The following is a 20,767-nucleotide window of genomic DNA, read 5'->3' as shown; positions in this document are numbered from 1 at the left end:
TACATGGATTTTAAGAGTAAGGCATCTATTTAACCATTAATACTCATTAACGAAATTTCTCATGGGTGTATGAAGGCAATTAATAAGGGCGTTATTGTACCCCTAAGAGCCCTTCCTATTGCTTTTATATTGCCAGAAACAATGCCAATACATATCTTTACAGTTGTGTTGATGGTGGTACAAAGTACTCTTTTTATGGAGAATACAAAATATCTAAACTCATATACTGATAACCTGGACAAATTTCACACAATCTCAGCATTCAAACTGAATCATCAAGTATGTCAATGATAAGCAGCCTGTTCCATTGAGGTATCTGCTTGATTGTGACTCTCAGAGAGGCTTCCTTACCCCTTCAGAAAATAGCAGCCAGTCCTCATTTTCTCATTTCTTCCTTCCTTTATCTTCAGAGAACTTAAAATTGATGTATCTGTTTTTGTTTCCATACTTACCATCTTTTATCCCTCTAGAATAAGTCTTTGTCTATTCTCTGCCATTAGGATGCTGACCAGGGCTGGACTGATGGTAGATGCTTATCAAATATTTGCTGAAATAACTAATGAATGCACATTGCTGATTTCTTCTCTGAACTACTTATTCAGCGATACCAAATAGTCATCATGTCTTACTCATCCCTTCAGGTGAAATACGGACATCATAAGGTTTAACGAGCATTCCTTCTGGAAGATGTCCCCTTCCTTCTCCTGTGTGATAGCATAGCATATGTAGACAACACTACAAATATATTTACTTGTCGGATTAAATGCTTTTTTCATAATTATTTTGATAATACAAGTCCTTGACTCTTGGTTGAAAAAAACCCAAACATTATGCTTATTATATTTTATTGCAATATAATGTAACTTAACAAGAACTATGTAATTATTACACAAGATTTCATTTTAAAAGTTTAACATAAGGACTGCAGCAATCTTCACTGGCATAATAGTTAAACCCAGGTGGCACATAATTATCTTCATACTTTCTTATCTTTTTGTAACCGTAATCCAACAAATTACTTTAATTAACCATAATACTAAGGAGAAACAGGAGAAGTGATTAAGAAAATAACTTTCTAATGGAAGCATTTACTCTTATCCTTGACGCTGAAAAATAGATTTACGATGAAAATTACAAGACTTTCTCTCCGTGGGCTGAGATATAAACCCTCCTTTGGTACCGAACACTTAACAGAATATTTAATAAGCTATCAGAGAATAAAACAGAACTTACTAAATGAGAGGTTTCCCACACTCACACCTGAGCTCTTCTGCTTCTCTATTGAATCCCAGAAGAACAAACCTTCACATTGTAATCCAGAGGGAAAGGTACCTCTAGTCAAGTCTGAGAATCTGCCTCATCTACTTTATCATCACCCCTTGACTTGTTTCAAGTTTCACACTTTACAACAGCTATTCTTTCCAATTAGTGGTTAGGTGTTATGACTACTTCAAATGTTTTTTTTTTTTTTTTTTAAATGAGTGGTGTTTTCACATTTTGCCTGTTTTTGAAATTTATTTACTTGGTTTCCTTTGGATTATTTCAGTGATGGCAATGCAGATGGAACTCCTTTTGCTCTGATATATTTAGCCGGAGGATAATGGGTCTCATCTAATTTAAATCAGTACTTTCAAAAAGAAAACTTGATTTGTCTACAAATGCATTGACGATGCCATGGTTTATTGATTAGTTTTGCACCCATATCTACATCTATGTTTAATACAAATCGAAATTTGTCTGTAATTATGACATTTAAAAAAACAAACATGAGGGACATCTAGGTGTCTCAGTTAAGCATCTGACTCTTGATTTGGGCTCAGGTCATGATCTTATGTTTCGTGGGTTCAAGCCCTGCATCAGGCTCGGCACTGACAGTGCAGATCCTACTTGAGTTCTTTCTCTGTCTCCTTCTCTCTGCTCCTCCCCCATGTATGCGCTCTCTCTTAAAATAAATAATAAAAAAAACCACACATGAATATGAACCCCTTTGATTATTTTAAAACTCATCTTTTGTTGTCTTCATGGTTATTAATTTAGTTTTTATGTATTATATAACAAAATAGCAAGGTGAGTGCAAGGGTTTCAGTTTATTACAGATAAGTACCTCAGCACAAATAACACATTGCAAATACTCTTTTTATTCATAGAAATAAAATATTCAATTACACGTAATTACTCTACATTGTATGTCACAAGTGCTCTTTTAGGAATCAAAAACATAGCATTAAGTTTGAAACTACTGTGGTGGGTAACATAGTTCAAGTATGTTTGTCTAAATTCTCCTAAATGTTGCTCATACTATTAGATTCAATTGTAAAAAAGAATTCAACTATGGAGTTCAAAAGGAAAGGTTGTCATTATTTTATTTAATGATTTACAGACATAGCAATGCCAACAAACATCACCCACATCTTTAATGTGATAAATAGAACAGATGCTGGTTAAGACATGTTAAGCCTCCTTCTGTGTGTCATGTCTTATGGTCTACATCTAGTGTTATAAGCACAAATGCCTACAGAGACCAGGCAGAAAACGAAAATGGTAAATTCAATTAGGTGCAAACATTAAATTACACCACCGTATGAATTTGTCTTTTATTTTCTAATTTTTATAGAATTCTGGAGAAAGAGAAAAAAAACTTCACTGTAGAAAAGGAACAGTGCAAGCACCATGAAAAATAGCAACTCCTACTTGGACCTAGTGGCAGGGAAATAATAGAGCGTAGTAATGGACATAAATGATCAGACTCTATGCACATTATAGAAGTAGTTCTAGTTCTAACAAGGTTAACTGTCTGTATACACACACACACACACACACACACACACTTTTATAGTACGTAATCATTAAATCATTATATTAAATGCTTATATATGTATGTATATATATTCATACATATAAATATATATATATAGTATGTGCACACACACACACATATTGATGTAACTATTTGACACCAAGTAGAGATATCAAATAAGCTTTTAAGGGAAGAGGATTTCAGGGAAGTGGTTCCATTTATGTTAATTTGACAGCACTCAGCCCAGAGGGATGGTATTTAAAGCCATAAATGAGATTATCTACACCCACATGGACCAATATGGTAGACTTAGCCACAAAGGGCTTTTGAACATTAGAAACATGAGTCATCTGAATTGAGATGTACGGTAGGCATAAAATACCATAGATTTTGAAGACATTGTGTGAAATAATAATCTAAAATACCTCACTAATGATTTTATATTGATTGTACTTTCAATCATGTTTTAATATGTTGTCTTAAATAAAATATATTTTAAAATTAAAATTGCCTATTTTTACTTTTTATACAATTTTATTAAAAAAAACAATTTTTTTTGAGAAAAAGAGTGTGAGCAGGGGAGGGGCGGGGGGGGACAGATGATTCAAAGTGAGTTCTGCACTGACAGCAGCGAGCCTGATGTGGGGCTCAAACTCATGAACCAGGAGATCAGGACACTTAACTGTGGCTGGTTTGACATTTTTGCTACATAGTCCCAGTTTAGAGTATGAAGGTAGAGAGAAGAGAGAAAAGCTCCAATGACTGACCCATAAAACTCTCCTTTAATTAGAGGCAAGGTATTAATTTCTGAAACTCAAGTGAATATGGTATTTCAAGGAGGAGAGAATCAAATATATTTAAAAATGTCGACAAGTCAAAATTAGATTAGAATGAAGAAATGACCACTGCTGTTAGTGATTTGGAGGTCATTGCTGACTTTGACAAGTGTTAGTTCAGAAAAGCTATAGGGATGAAATCTAAATGGAAGTGAGTTCCAGAGAGGTGGGAGAAAAGAAATCGAGTGTGAACAACTCTTAAAATGGATCAGAGAAATCTTTATCCATTCATGTATCAATGGACACTTGGGCTGCTCCATAGTTAGCCTATTGTAAATGATGCTGCAATAAATGTAGGGGTGCATATATCCCTCAGAATTAGTGTTCTTCTATTCATTGGGTAAATATCCAGTAGTGGAAGTACTAGATCATAGGGTAGTTCTATTTTTAATTTTTTAAGGAACCTCCACACTGTCTTCCACAATGGCTGCATAAGTTTGGATTCCCACCAACAGTACACAAGGGTCTCTTTTTCTCCACATCCTTGCCAATACTTGTTGTTTTTTGTGTGGTTGATTTTAGCCATTCTGACAAGTGTGAAGGGATATCTCATTGTGTTTTTGATTTGCATTTCCCTGGTGATGAGTGATGTTGAGCATCTCTTCATGTGTCTGTTGGCCACCTGTATGTCTTCTTTGGAGAAAAATCTGCTCGTGTCTTCTGTCCATTTTTCAATTGGATTATTTGTTTCTGGGGTGTTGAGTTGTATCAGTTCTTTATATATCTTGGATACTAACTCTTTATCAGATATGTCATTTACAAATATCTTCTCCCATTCAGTAGATTGTCTGTTAGTTTTGTTGGTTGTTAGCTTTGCTTTGCAGAAGCTTTTTAATTTGATAAAGTTCCAATGATTTATTTGCTTTTTTTTTATTTCCCTTGTCTCAGGAGACATGTCTAGAAGAATGTTGCTACAACCAGTGTCAGAGAAATTAGTTGCTTGTGCTTCCTTCTAGGACTTGTGTGGTTTCAAGTCTTATATTTAGATCCTTAATTCATTTTGAGGTGTTTTTTTTGTATGATGTAAGACTAATTTGCTTCTTTTTATTATTATAAGAATGTTGCATTGAGTAGCATTTTGACTGAAGTTTTATTTACATCTTTGATAATTTTATTAGGATAAAGTATAAGAAATTATAAATAGAGGGCATATATGTATTTATATAAATTTTAATAACAATGTTAAAGAGTTCAAGAAAAATATTAGACCAGATTTCACTCTCACTAACAACACATGGAACTGCCTCCTCCAAGAAGTCTTAAAAATAGTCGTTATAAAAAACAAAATGAAAAAAAAGTGGTTATCATGATTACAGAGGTACTCCTATAAAAAATAACTACTGCAAAAATATTTTTAATGTTTTCTAAATTGAGAATTTGGTGAAATTCCTGAAGCTTATTCCAAGAAAAATAAAGACTTCCAAAAATTTGTACTCAAGATAAGAAGGTGCTGTGACTTTGGTCTTAACCCACTTTTCCCATTTTTATATACTGAGATTCTAGGATGAAAATAAACCGGAAAACATTTTAAGCCACTTCCACACAATCTCATTGTATTTGAAGTATGTGAAATTGAATGCAAATACAAAAAAAAAAGACATAAAAACATGCTTTGTAATTCACATGAATATCCCTTCCTTCATTGTAAGACCAATGGCAATAAACCTGAAAAATGTTTGGCCTCTCTGTTTCAATTTCATGATGGTATAATTAAGTTATTGACCTGTGTTGTACCAACTGAGGCTTTTGTCAGAAAGTAAAGCAAAGATTGGTCTTTGTAAATATATGTAGGCAGTTAGAATTGTAATTATGCGTGATTTCAGTTATGGCAAGTGCTTAAATAAGCTGAAAAGTGTCCTGAGAAACAGCTGTTTGTGTACTGATACAGGGTTTCATAGTTTTCTAAATAATAGAGGCACAGAGACTATTGTGGATGTTGACGTGGGAAGAAAAGTGGAGTAGGGGTGATGAATGGCTCAGCAGGGTTGAACATTCAGGGCCTGGTGATTACAATCTCTTTAGAAGGGACACTTAATAGGATATTATACAAAGTAATAGTGTAACAATTGGTGAAGGAGAAGTTAAAATATTGCACTTTACAAGACATATCATGAGAAAATGTGTGCCAAGTAAGGTGTCACATTGCTGAGTTCATATGCAGTGTAGGGAATTTCAAGGGGATCATTTGCATATTTTTAAGAGCTAGAGGACAGACTCCTTGTTTAGAAAATAGTACCCAGCAACTGCCAAGTGGAGTTGGCTACATCTAAAAGAATGTTTTGCTTTTGACCTGTTGGAGTCATTTTCATGTGTGTTCTTAGAAATCTCGGAGGCAAGAATAGGAAGAGTACTTTTTGAATGTCTTCTTCTTCTTAAGCACCCTTTTAGTTTAACTTTGTGTAAGATGTCACCTGTAATCTGTTAACTCCCCTCTGGTTGGAATTAATTTCCAACTAGAAAACAAGGAAACTGAGGCTCTGGAAGATTAAATAACTTTGTCCCCTGTACACAATTCATGGGAGATGCTGATATTTGAACAAAGTAGTACAACTGAACAAAACAGTGCCCAAATCTAAAGTTCATCCTCATTTTTTAAGCCATGAAGGTGTAACATGGGAACTTGTGATGATTTAAGATTTTATTCCATCGTCACACTGAAATAGGTATTAACATTCTGTTTGGCCTCTGCCCTGAAATAGGAGAACTTCAGCCTGAACATAATATTCCTTAAATATGTTCAAACTTTGCAGGACATTGACATTTCAACCTCTAATTGGTGATGTACATCTCAAAACAGAGTCCACCACTGCTATCAAAATGAAGTCTAAGCATCTTTGTTGCCTGTTTTCGTCTTCTGTCATGTCACCCTGAAATCCTAGCTCCAGACATGCTCACTCACTTCTAGTCACCTAAACATGCCAGGATCTCACCAACCTATTCTGTTCTCTATGCCTGAAGCACCCCTCACTCTCCAATCTCAAACAACTGATATGCACCTTGACTTCTTAGTAATTTTCTACCCAAATCCTTCTCTGACATTTGTAAGTTGAAAGCACTGCCCCCCCCCTTTTTTCTGTTCCTATCACATTTCAGATTCGGCCTTTTGTATCATTTAATGTCCTATATTTCAATCATCTGCTTTCTTCTCTATCTTTCTCATTAAACTTCAAACACTTTAAAGGGTGGGGACATCTCTTAGTCATTAATGTAATCTAATTTGTTGAGACCTTAATAAATAATAGATACATTAATATATAAATTAAGTATAGTTTAAGTATGTTAATATATAGTAGCTATAGTACATATACAACTAAGTGACTCGATCAAAGCTATTTACTTGCCAAAAGAAAAAATCACGGTCTGAAAAATGAACTGTCTATATTAAGGGCTCTACCATGTTAAGCTGTGGGTCACCCAGACTTAATACCTCAGAATCATTAATTAATGAATAACTAATTTGACAGAATCATAAAAAAAGAAAAAGAAAAAGAAAAAAATCTAATATTCATAACACTGACATAAAATTATTATCATGAACAGAGAGCTATAATTATTACAGTTTTCTGCCATATATGTATTTAGAAAGTTACGATCATAACTTAGATCCAATTTTATATTCTGATTTTTTAATGTTTTTGGAGCTCTCTGAGGTATTTTATTTATTTATTTATTTTTACTTTAAGCTTTTATTTTAATTCCAGTTAGTTAACATAGAGTGTTATATTAGTTTCCGGTGTACAAAATAATGATTCAACAATTCCATACATTACCTGGTGCTCATCACAAGTTCACTCCTTAATCTGCACCACCTATTTAACCCATCCCCTCACCCACCTCCTCTCTGGTAACCATCAGACTGTTCTTTATAGTTAAGAATCTATTTCTTGCTATGACTATCTCTGTCTCTCACTTTTCCCCCATGAGCAATTGTTTTTTTCCACATATGAGTGAAATCGTATGGCATTTGTCTTTCTCTGTCTGGCTTATTTCACTTAACATTATATGCTCTAGCTCCATCCACGTCTCTTCAAATGGCAATATTTCATTCATTTATTATGGCTGAATGATATTCCATTGTATGTATATGTATACACACACATATATATATGTGTGAAGATGTGATATATGTATCTTCTTTATCCATTCATCAAGTGATGGACATTGGGTTGCTTCCATATCTTAGCTATTGTAAATAAGGCTGAAGTAAACATAGGAAGGCATGTATCTCTATGAATTAGTGTTTTTGTGTTCTTTGGGTTAAATACCCAGTACTGCAATTGCTGAATGGTAAGGTAGTCTATTTTTAACTTTCTGAGAAACTTCCATAATGCTTTCCACAGTAGCTGCATCAGTTTGCATTCCCAAACAGTGCATAAGGGTTCCTTTTTCTCCACATCCTCACCAACACCTGGTGTTTCTTGCGTTGTTGATTTTAGCCATTCTGACAGGTTTTAAGTGTTATAACATTTTCCTATAATAAAAGCTCTTTAGAAAAGGCATTAAAGTAATTGAAGTTGGCAGGGGTGGGTAGAATCCTCAAAGTACATACTTTCAGAGAGCTGATCTGTATTGTAGAGGAGAAAAAAAAGAATTTTCCGTATACTTTTCTGAATTCCTATGCACACGGGAGACCGTAAAAAATGAGCAACTCTCCAAAGTGGCTTACAATTCTGGATTAAATATCATCTTAATAGGAAAAGAGGAAGGAAATGTAGGCTTCCTGGGGAGAGCAAATGATTTTTAGAAAAGATAAATAGACCCTTAGAAGAATAGATGGAAGGTATAATAGTCTGTGACAAAGTGTCTGGATGGGGTGTCGACACTTCTAGTTTCCTTCCCTGTGATAAGACTCAATCTTCCCTAGTGATGAAACTGTAGTGGAGAGGCTCTATAACAACTGAGTTCCTTTTGTGGGACCTTTATTTAGGCAGCCATGGGAAGTCCAGAAAACTTTTCCCTGAATTTGCTGTTTTTCAAATGCCCATGTCTCAAAATAATAAGCCAAAGTGGCCTGTTTTGGGTAGCATATTCTACTATCCTTCAGGATTACTGAGATTGATTGATCATTTGTCCCCTCACCTGCAGCTCAAATCTGTATGTGTGCAACATTTTATGCAAGGAAGAGGCTCACAGAAGGAGAGGAGGGATTGCAGCAATAGAAAATTTCCTGTAAGCTATGTTTCTACTTAAACACTGAGACTGCCTATTTTATACCATCTTTATCAGCACCGAGTCAACTTTCTTCTTGAACAACAAAAACAAAAATATTATGAAAAGACTTAAGAATCATAAAACAAAGATTGCAGAGGAACTGATACATAAACTGTTATTTCCAAAGGGGAAAAACAATCTTCAGTGTGTCAGCCAAGATAGACAGGTGAGTGGCTGAAAATCCCATTTAACGCAGTCTCTATGTTTAGATTCAAACATAATAAATATCTGTACTTTTCGGAGATGAATTGCCTTTTTAGCATTATATAATAATTAGCATAAAATAAAGAAATGATCGAAGAAGCTGGAAATTTGGATTCCCTAAAATTGATTTACATTTGAAAAGAAGAGAAATGTGTGCAGAAGGATTCATTATAAAATCTTTTGGGGAGCCTGTTTGGCTCAGGTCATGATCCCAGGGTCGTGGACTCAAGCCCCAAGTTGGGCTCCACTACTGGGAGTGGAGCCTGGTTAGGATTCTCTTTCTCTCTCTCTCTCTCTCTCTCGCTCTCGCTCTTGCTCTCTCTCTATCTTTCCGTCTACCCCTCTTGCCCTGCTCAGACACACTCCTCACTCTCTAAAATACAACTTAAAAGAATTTTTTAAAAAGAATCTCTTACCCTGCAAGTTTGAAAGCCAAAATCTTTTTAAGTATTACTCCTAAATAAGTGATGAAGCATTTATTTTAATGCAAAAGCAAACAGCATCCTATTGAAAAATCCAGAAGCAGCAGAGCAAAGTGAAAAGAGCACTTGACCTGACTACCAGTTTCCAGGCATTGCTTCTTTCTACTGCTCACTTTCCCAAGGCTTCACACAAGTCATTACCCTCACTGCACCCCTGTGTCTATGTATAGGTGAGGTTTACAAAAAGAAAAAAAATAATGGGACAATGTATGGTAACATGCCTTGAAAACTGGAAAATTCTGTATGAACGTCAGGACAATTAGTAATGTTGTCCAAGAGGAGACTATTTATCTGTTTATAGAAAATAAGCATGGAATATCAAATCTCCAAATCATGTAGGTGCTGCTTGGATGTATAATATTAACCACGTTGATCAAATACCTACAAAGTTAAGAAACAATATCAGGCATTTTATAGACTGGGCAGGGGAGAAGATGGCGGGATGCACAGAGTATGCCATTTCAAGGAGCTGATTCGCATTTCTAAGATTTCTGATTTCCCCTCTCTGCAGTCTAGAGTTCCAAGAACATTTAACTCTTTTGACAAAGATTTCTCATCCAGATTCTAGGATCCTTCTCTTAGGCACATCTGTGCACTTCTTGTAAAATCCAGCTTCAGCAAAAAACCTACTAATTCAGTTTAACCAGAACCTCCCACACTCAATATTTGATCACCCTCAATATCTGATTGGGTTAGTCATCCTCCCCAATCCCCTAGGTGACACCTGATTACCCCGTCTTGTCCTCAGTAAGAATCCTGTTATATTGCTTTAGCCAATGTCCTCCTTAACCTTAATGTTTCCTCTTAGTAGTTTTCCATCCACTGACCCTACCCTGCTTCTTAGCCATAAATTCTGACTTGCCCATGTTATATTTGGATTGAACCCAATTCTATATGAGGTCTCTTTTCCCCTATCGCAATAGTCCTGAATAAAATCTGTTTTTACCTCTGTAACTAATGACTAGCTCTAGTTTTTCTTTGTAACCATGCAATCTAAAGATCTGTTTGGGAGCAAGTGAACATTCACATCAGGTGATAAATAGGCTTAGTCAAAATTATGCAATATGGCCTATGAGCAGCTTGGAATTTATGAACTCTTGAAAATGAGCAGTGCCTTTAGAAATGCTCCTGAATAAATTGAGAGGACAGGATTGACTTCTCAGCAACCAACTCAAGCCATTTAACTGCTTCCGGAAGTTTTTGAGCAATAAATACATCTATGAAAATATGGCAGAAAAAAAAGAGAAATTATCAATATAAAGGAAAACTGCAGGGCATCTATTAGAGATAGGGTCTACCCCACCCAAATGAGAGGTTGGGATCAGATGGCAAGACATCAGAATAGAAGTACTTTGAAGAAAAACATAATAGAACAGCAGTGGATAAAATATCTGGGAGGTACTATATTTTGTGCTACAGGATCTGAATAGAAAATAAATCTTCCCCTAAAGGAGCCCTTAGTGCAGGTTTGATTTGCATTATTAAAGGAAAACCCTGCCATTCTCTTGCCTCTTTAATCACTGGTTTCAGCCTCTTTAACTTGACAGGGATCTTTCAGTTGCAGCAAATTACCCCAAGTCAACCCAACTTTAGGAGTAAAGGGAATTTCCTGGCTTTCATTATATGGACCTCAAGCTTGAAAACATTCAAGGATATTTAGGTGCAGGAGGTCAAGAGATATCTTCTGGATTCATGCAGGGTTTCTTTGTCTTTCCTCTTTGTCAGCTTCTGTAACAGGTAGGCTATCTCTCCATAGAAAAGTTAAATACCTGCTAAGCATTCCTGAAACACATTCTCAAAATTTAGCAACTCCAGGAGTAAAAAACTATCCTGTCATTTTTCAGTAATTCTTGCAAAAAATTTGGGATTCAAACTGATGTACTGCGCAAAAAAGAAAGAAAGTTTGAGAAAGAAAATCAGAGGTACTAAGTCCTTCTTCTCATTCCCATCAGGCTGTCTAATGTTTCTGATTCCAATTTACAACGTGTTGGTTCTTTCCTCATACCAGCAAGCAGTTCTCCAACAGCAGCTGGATGTCCTGCAATTTCACTCTCTGACACAACCTACCTGGCACATAGCACTAGATTTCACAGGCTAAAGGCTCAGCCCTACAAGACTGCACCCCCCAGCCCCACGCTTCAGAAGCCAATTTGTGTGTCCACGTTGTAACCTGTGCTTCTGAACAACTAACTATAGATTGGACTATCCAATGACTCCCACCTTACATTTGATTAATTTGCTAGAGCATCTCACAGAATGCAGGGAAACATTTTACTTACCAGATTACAGGTTGATCGTATAAGTGAGTTACTTTGAAACAGCCAGATGAAAGATGCATACGGTAAGGTATGTGAAAAGGGCAGAGATTCCACGACCTCTCCTAATACACTAGTATCCTCAAATCTCCGTGTGTTTACCAACCTGCAAGCTTTCCAAACCCCATCTTTCTGGGGTTTTATGAAGGCTTCATTACATAGCCATGACTGATTAAATCATTGGCTGTTGTTGATCCATTCAACCTCTAACTCATCTTCTCTCCCAGGAGGTCAGAAGGATGGAACTGAAACTACCAACCTTCCAAACATAGGTTGGTTCACATGGCAAACCAACCCCATCCTTAGATAGATCCAAAGGTCACCTCATTAACATTAAACTCAGATGTGGTTGAAAGGGGGTTGTTACAAATATCAAGACACCTCTATCATTCTTTTCACTTAAGAAATTCCAAAGGTTTTAGGAACTCTGTGCAGGAATCGGATATGAAGACCAAATATATCTGTTTTATAATAAATCACAATATAACCCTGGTCTTTTTTTTTCTTTCCTCTGTTGAGATGAGTAATAAACGCAAATAGTTCAGCCAAATATTATGTTTCTGGTAGTCACTGGATGTAGGGTATTGACACTGTAGAGAAAAAATAAAATTACACTGACTTTGTAATATTTAATTGTCTTAATGGTTGTGATTTCATCATTAGTCAGAGACCCTTAATTTTATTTCTGATCAAGTAATTATGCATCTTCCTTTGTTACTTCACAGAGTGTCTCTGAAACATGTGTCAGATCACCATATTGTTTATTCACAAAAAAATTAGTGCATATTTGTGTGCAAAATATATCATAAGCCCCCAGGTACTTAGTAAGGATATAGTAAAATGCTAAAATGTAAGAGGATATTAGATGAGAAATTACATAATATAGAGGAAGGCCAATTTTAAGTGGTGTTGTTTTTTTTAATGTTTATTTATTTTTGAGAGAGAGAGAAACAGAGACAGAGTGAGCAGGGGAGGGGCAGAGAGAAAGGGGGAGACACAGAATCCAAAGCAGGCTCCAGGCTCTCAGCTGTCAGCACAAAGACTGACCGGGGGCTTGAACCCACAGACTGTCAGATCATGACCTGAGCCGAAGTCAGATGCTTTACCGACTGAGCCACCCAGGCACCCCAAGGAAGGCCAATTTTTAAAATATCAAAAGAAAAAGTTCTGATCTTTCTTTCAATACTGTTTGAAAACGTTTCTTATTTAGATTTTTACATTTCATTTTTTTCTTCAAAGCAGATAACAAAGAAGCAAATACTTCAAATCCTGTGTCAATAGAAAACCTCAATACACTGCCAAGACAGAATGAATATACTCAAAGATGTAGTCTAAGTAAAAATATTAATGTGTTTTTGATGAATTGCACTACTATTAATTTTTATGGCTTAATTTGACCTAATATAATTGGTCAATTGGATCAATATAATCATATCAATTGGATCAATATAATTGGATAATTGGCCTAAATAAATAAGAGATGGCTTCAAGCTTTGATTCTTACTAAGAATAAATTATTTCCTAATTTTTCCATTTTTCTTCCACACAAAAAATAAACAGCTACTTCTGAGAACTACTTCATAAACAGCTGTTGTCGTATATATTATTTTTAGTGGAGTTAGTACTTATTGCAATTTTAAAACAATGATTTCAAAATGCTAATCCTTGAAATGCACTGAGAAAATTTTGAGGGCTAAATATTTGAGCATTACATTCTCATAGAAACAGTCCTATTGTCCTTGTATAACATCAAGATGAACAGAGTCTTGACAATGTAATATATTTTCATTATACTTGTAATTACAGTTAGTTGTTAATTAAGGACACCTTATACTGAACAGCAGCCATCTGACAAGATTAAAGGGGAAATAATTGGTGTCAGTAGATAAGAACTTTGTCAATATGAGCATAGCTTTAAGTAATTTATGACATATTGAAAAATAATCATAGCATAACAAACAATTCTGGTAATAAAAACATGTTGGTTGGAAGTTGACATCAACTTGTATATTGGGAAGAAATTCTATAGCTTTGCCTATATGCCCAGTTATGACCTTGTTGAATCAATTGAATTGCACTGATGAGGCAATGAGTGGCAAAAAGTAATTTGGGTCACTGCACTGACAGAATCTCCATAGTTTTAAGTTCTCCTTGAAAGTTAGTTTGGCCAACATAATGGATATGATAGTTTTCATCTTGAATTAAATGTCATTTTGGCTTCAAAAATTAGTTGACTTGAGTTTTTTGCAAAGGTTCAGCACATGATATGGCGTAAGAACTTTCTTGATCCCAGTAGAGAGAAGAAAAGGAGTAAGCAGATGTTAGATAAGTTTTAATGTATTTTCATAAAAATGGAAGAACAGAACTTAAGGCATGGTTTAAGTCTGTTAGCTGGTTGTAGAAATTTTGCAGGTTCTCAAGACCTCAATAATAAGAATTAATAGATTTTTATTTCAAGAATTTCTAATTATATGACTCAGCTATCAGCTCATGCTGCTGCTTCCTATTTCATTACCAACCTGTTTATAATTTATTATATTAGATTCGTCTTGACCTAGGCTCAAGATTACTTTGTGACAGACATACTTTTTCCACCTTGGCTGATGATAACTGGCCAGCTCTCTCTAAGGGGCTCTTAGTTCCAATTACCGAGATCAAATGTGATAAGCCAAAATTACACTTTTATTAGATTCAGTGGGTTATAAATCACTCTTTAAAGCCCAAACCATTGTTCTGTACTTTCTGTTCCTTTATAGTGACTAGAAAATGGTGATGACCAGAGGAAGTTTAGGTGTCATTGGATGAATAATATGGCAGAACTTCTCCCTTGACCCTCAACCAGTCACTTCTGGGTGGTTACATAAAGAAAAAATAAAATTTCATACTGTTTAGCCATATTTTTGCAGGTCTGGAGGAGGTAGCTTGATAATTTACACTATCTAATTCAGAGAATTTACACTATAGCTAGAAGTGAAATACTGATATAACAACAACCACAAAAACTAAAATGTGTGCCCTTCACTTTAGTATCAGAGAATAGGTGATAAAGAAACACACAAAACAAGTGACCTCTAAGTACCGAGGTAAAACCACTAAGTGTTGAGGTAAAACAATTTAGTAAAACCACCCTGTGCTATAACTTGAAAGGCATTTATGCGGTCACAACTATTAGAGACTATTACTCTAAGGAAACAGTTAGACAAAAGTAGACTTATAGGAGAGATGGAATGAAATCAAGTTTCCACAAGGAAGAATCACTCTCTATATTCTTATGAATAAGAGTTCTAAAAACCTCATTGGCTGGACTTCTGCTTATAACTATTCTTATTCCATATTAAACAGTACTTAAATTTCACCAGAATTTACTATTTACCACAATAACACATTGAGGCATTCAGAGCAAGTAATATTCCTATTTTCACAAATGCAGTTACAATTGGTCAAGGTCTAGGTCCTACTAATGTCATATTCAAGATGAGACCTTGTGTTTGTGACTCTTAGTTCAGTGTTCTTCCAATAATTGTACATTATAACATAAGGATTCAATTATTTTTATTAGCCATCCTATGTTTTCTGGCATAAATCTTTAATTAATCAGTGTCTACATTTGGACATCTGTCTGTAACATGTTAATATCCACTAGAGAGCATCCAAGTACAAAAAACACTGAACGACTAAGTAGACAAATTATCTCAGCCAGTTGATGTCAGTTATCGTCTGTCTTTAGCCAACATCGTTCTGCCTTGATGCGCACATATGAACTAAAAAGACCTATTTATAGGAATGGAGGCTACACATAAGCCCAATATCAGGGACTCTACTTCCCAAGACTAATCTAATCATCATTATTGCCTAATGTCTGAAATGCCAGCAACAGAGAGCCTTGTGAAGTCTTCATATGATATCATATCTTTTTTCTTTTTCCTTTTCTTTTTTTTAAATATTTTTAACTTTGAGAGAGAGATAGAGTGTGAGCGGAGGAGGGGCAGAGAGAGAGGGAGACACAGAATCTGAAGCAAGCTCCAGGTTCTGAGCTGTCAGCACAGAGCCCGAGGTGGGGCTCGAACCCATGAGCCGTGAGATTATGACCTGAGCCAAAGTCAGACACTTAGCCGACTAAACACCCAGGTGCCTCCATGTGATACCATTTCTTGACTAGACCAAGTGGAAAGTTGATTTCTCTAGAGCCCTTCCTTGGAAAGAACAGAATTACAAAAAAACAAAAAAAACAAAAAACACCACACACACACACACACACACACACACACACACACTTATTCTGGGTAATGGATTTGTTTTTTCTATCCCCTGGACTTTGACCTCCAATTTCTCAAGGCTTACCCACGACTTGATGCACTGGAATGGGATCCCACATCACATCGCAGGAGACTAGGGCACTCACTTTCAGCAAAGAAGGTGTGGTTTTGGGATTATGATTGGGAGATCCATTTTTCATATTGCATTCATCACCTGATAGATTGTTGGGACAGCCTGCTGAAAGCACAGCTGATTTTCCCCTTTAGGGTGATACTCTGAAGGATAAGATACTATCCTTCAGGACTCTGACTATATATTCAATACAAAAAAAAAATGTTACCCAGTAGAAAAAATACACTCGCATTTAGAAACCAAGTGAGGAAGCTGAATGGTCTCATTATCATTTCTGATGACCTAAGAGGGATTTGATGCTTTCTGTCTCCACAACTCTGGACCCTGTAGGATCAGAAATCCTGATCTTTAGAAAGAAATTACTTTCACATAGGATACATAAAAGTATCTTATGTAACTATAATTACAAAATTCAGGGGTGTCCAGGTGGCTCAGTTAGTTAAGCATCCAACTCTTGATATCAGCTCAGGTCAAGATGTCATGGTTTGTGAGTTCAAGTCCTGCCTCTGACTATATTGACAATGCAGACCATGCTTGGGATTCTCTCTCTCCTCTCTCTCTGCCCCTCCTCAGCTTGTGTTCTCTCTCTCTCTCTCTCTCAAAATAAATAAACTTAAAATAAATAAATAAATAAATAAATAAATAAATAAATAAATAAATAAATAAATAAAATCAGATGATTCCTGAGCATATAGGGTGCCTTTTGTTTCCAGGACCTCTACACAAGAAGAGGAATTACTCCCTAGGCAATGGTAATGGACCCCGACAATTATGAGAATGTAGCGCTGCTGTTACATGAGACACAGAAAAAATGCATGTTAAACTTGGTTGTTCCATTTGGATGCTTCTTACTATACTTTTGACCAGTTATAACTATAAATATATAACAACAGCCATTTTCTGAGAAGAGCAGAGGATCCGGGCTCAGACTCCTTTGAAAGCAGGGTCTAGGTAACTTCGCCATGCAAGATACTAAGGCCACAGAGATAGTAGCTCAGAGTGTTGGGAAATTAGAAATCGATAGTGAAAGAGGGAGACAGTAAGCATCATTTTTAGCCCTGAGACCAGCTGTAATTTGTCCAATTAATGTCTATTTTGTATGGTTCTCCTCAGAAAGAAAGGTCCATTTGCATCCTTGAGCAGCAGCTCTCTTAATGAATATGGAAAAGTCAATAAAAAACGCCAGATCTTTCCAAGCCAGGTTTGCTGCCCAGCTGCAGTTTGTGAGGTCAGCAGACAGCCTCCAATTTCCAGATCTTTAAAGTCTGCCTCACCTGCAGACAGCTACCTTGTTTGGGGGAAGCCACATCCAGTGACAGAGGGTCAGGATAGATAAGCCCAGCCATTTCAGCTTCTGTAGTACACACTGATGGGCAATGCTCATTGCAGAGGACTCCATCAAATTAGTCATGGTGTTGACAGCCCTGCATTGCAATTAAACTTTTTTCTCTCATCAGCCTTATTGGTCCACCTTCCGTTTACACAATTTCATCTCTGGGGCACCTGGGTGGCTCAGTTGGTTGAGCGTTCAAGTTCGGCTCAGGTCATGATCACATGGTTCGTGGGTTTAAGCCCTGTGTTGGGCTCTGTGCTGACAGCTTAGAGCTTGGAGACTGCTTCAGATTCTGTGTCTCCCTCTTTCTCTGCCCCTCCCCCACTCATGCTCTTTCTCTCTGTTTCTCAAAAATAAATAAACATTAAAAAATGTAAAATATATATATATATATACATATATATATATATGTATATATATATATATGTTCATCTCTAATAAGCTTTTTGAACCTGTATGCATCTGGAGAACCCAATGTGCAAGACATGACTAATAGTATTTCTGCCCCCACTCACCATTAACTACTCCCCTCCACAGTTTTCTTTATTATGAAGTTGCTCAGAAAACAGAAACAAAACTTTGAAGAATCATCCTTGGTGACTTTCTTCCTCTCATACTCCGAAAATATTTGGTTTGCTATCTCTTCAAAATTATCCACAATCTTACCGCTGATAATTATTTCCAAAAGTATCATATAAGTCCAAGTTACAACCATCTCTTGCCTATATTATTATAGTAGCCTCCTAACTAGTTTCTCTGCATTGACACAAGGAAAATAGTGATCAGTTCACAATATAACTTAGATCTTGCCACTTTTCAGCTGAAAACCCTGCAATCAAGGTAATCAAAAAATGGGACAATGCTGCAGAAAATTTGGCCTTTCATTATTGGCTTAGTCTACCACATTGTTTTCTGTTCTGATAACTAAAGTTGCATTTGTGTAACAAAACTCAAATTGAACACACAGATGCATAATGTGGGGGGAGGGAGGGGATATAGTCATAGAGATCAAATAGAGTAGTGATATAGATACTTGCTAATTCATTGGCCCAGCTTCAGAAGTGACCCCTTTATAACCTGAAAAGCAAAGACTGTAATTCTTCATTTCACAGTTATTAGTTCTCCAAAAATCATTATTTCCCAGGTTAAAATCCTTGTAGCTACCTTAGAATTAAAAAAAAGTATCTTAAAGATTTCACAGAGGAAGTTCATTAGTCCTAGAAGTTAAATGCCACCTGAAAGCTCACAATATAATTTAGAATGAGATCCAGAATTAAATCAGAATTGATGATTTCCATTAGGCAACACCTTGTCTTCAGGCATACAGCCCAAATTAACATTGGATGGAACAAATGACTTATCTGTTCAGATTGACCTCTATCACCATGGACCATATACTTAAGTTGATAATGTTTTCCCCAAAGACCCTAAGTCTTCATGTACTTTATTCTCATTTGTGAACATCACCGTATAATATCCAAATACGAAGTCAAATTTTAAAAATGAATGTAAGGAATAAAACTTTCAATAATAGCAAGAGCTTGAACTAGAGACCATAAAGAATCCATGGTGAATAGAATCTTCATTATTATATATCATTTGTGGCTATGAAATTGATTGACAAGTTGAACAAAAGATTATTTTGGCTATATCAATTTGATCATCTTTCTTTCTGAAAGCATTTTCTATACTCTACCCTAAAGTAATAAGGTCACTAGAGGCTCTGATCTGGAATCAGTACAGCTCATTCATCACATTTAGCCCTTTAGTCTACCCAGATGTAAAATGATGTAGTTCAAACATGGGAATGATGGTGTTTTCATTTGTTTAAATGAAATTCATGCTAAAACAATTGGTGATAATAATGATACAAAAAAGAAGATGAAGGGGGAATCAGAAGAAGCAAAAGGGGAGGGAGAAAGAGGAGTAATATTCATTTTATTTTTATTTTTTAATTTTTTGTTTACTTATTTTGAGAGAGACAGAGCGAGTGGGGGAGGGGCAGAGAGAGGGAGAGAGAAAGGATGCCAAGTAGGCACAGCACTGTCAGTGCAGAGCCTAACGCAGGGGCTCAAACTCAGGAAACTGTGAGATCATGACCTGAGCTTAAACCAAGAGTCAGGCTCTCAACCAACTGAGCCACCCAGGTGCCCCAACACTTTAAAGACTGGTTCCCACCATGAGCCATATTCAATGGTAAATATTGCAAATACAGCATATCTAGTATTCACAATAAACTTACTTCTAATAACTTCATTTTAGATATGAAAAAAATAAGGATCAGGGACTTTTAAAGTAACTTTTCAAAGTCAAAACGACATTAAGTGTCAAAAACCAGAATTCAAACACATAACAGCTTATTTTCTAAAACAACTTAATTTGATCCCACACAGCTTGATTTATTCATTAGTGCATTATATTTACCCAATATAACCTATTAATGATAGATATTTAAGTACAAAGTGGAGGATAATGCTATAAAATGAGAATGTGTTTCTTTGAATTTTAAATCTAAGTTTAATAAAAGATCAAAATGCTATAGTTGGAAAACTCTAAATTTTAACTTTACTTAAATATCAAAATTAGATTAATATATTTTATTTTCCTGTATAACCAAAAGAAAAGCATCTTTATTTATAATTTCATAAAGTTTTTATAATTTAGCTATGAAAGAAAATCATTAATCTCAGTGTCTGAACTAATTTATCCTATGTTCTATTTTTTTGTACTTTTGCTTTTTCTGAATCTATTAACCTCATTAAATTGAAACTTTAGTTTGAATTTCATTTTTTTAAGATCAAAAGCAAAACATAGACTTTGTGGATCTTGTTGACTATTTGGAAGAGAGGGCACAGATCTCAACTTACTAATGCATTCTCTAATGGCATTCCATAGTTTCAGATTATTATTGATAAAGGGTAAAATGCAAAAAAAAGACTCAGATTAGATTTGCTTCATTAAATTAAAATTAGAGTTAATGAATGACTAGTTGATTGTGTTATCATTAATTTTATCATAACCTACAGATTTATAAAAAGGAAGTTACTTTTTTCCACATTTCTGCAAATTAGGATGAGTAAATTCAGGTTAATTATCAGGTGGTGGATTGGGGGCAGTATGCATTGTGGTTTACAGAAATAGCTTCCCTTTAAGCATAGTTATTCAGAAAGAAAAATTAAACACATTTTTCAAAAGCATAT

This window comes from Prionailurus bengalensis, chromosome D1 (assembly GCF_016509475.1).
Source record: "Prionailurus bengalensis isolate Pbe53 chromosome D1, Fcat_Pben_1.1_paternal_pri, whole genome shotgun sequence".
Taxonomy (NCBI): Eukaryota; Metazoa; Chordata; class Mammalia; order Carnivora; family Felidae; genus Prionailurus; species Prionailurus bengalensis.
This window is presented reverse-complemented; position numbering follows the sequence as displayed.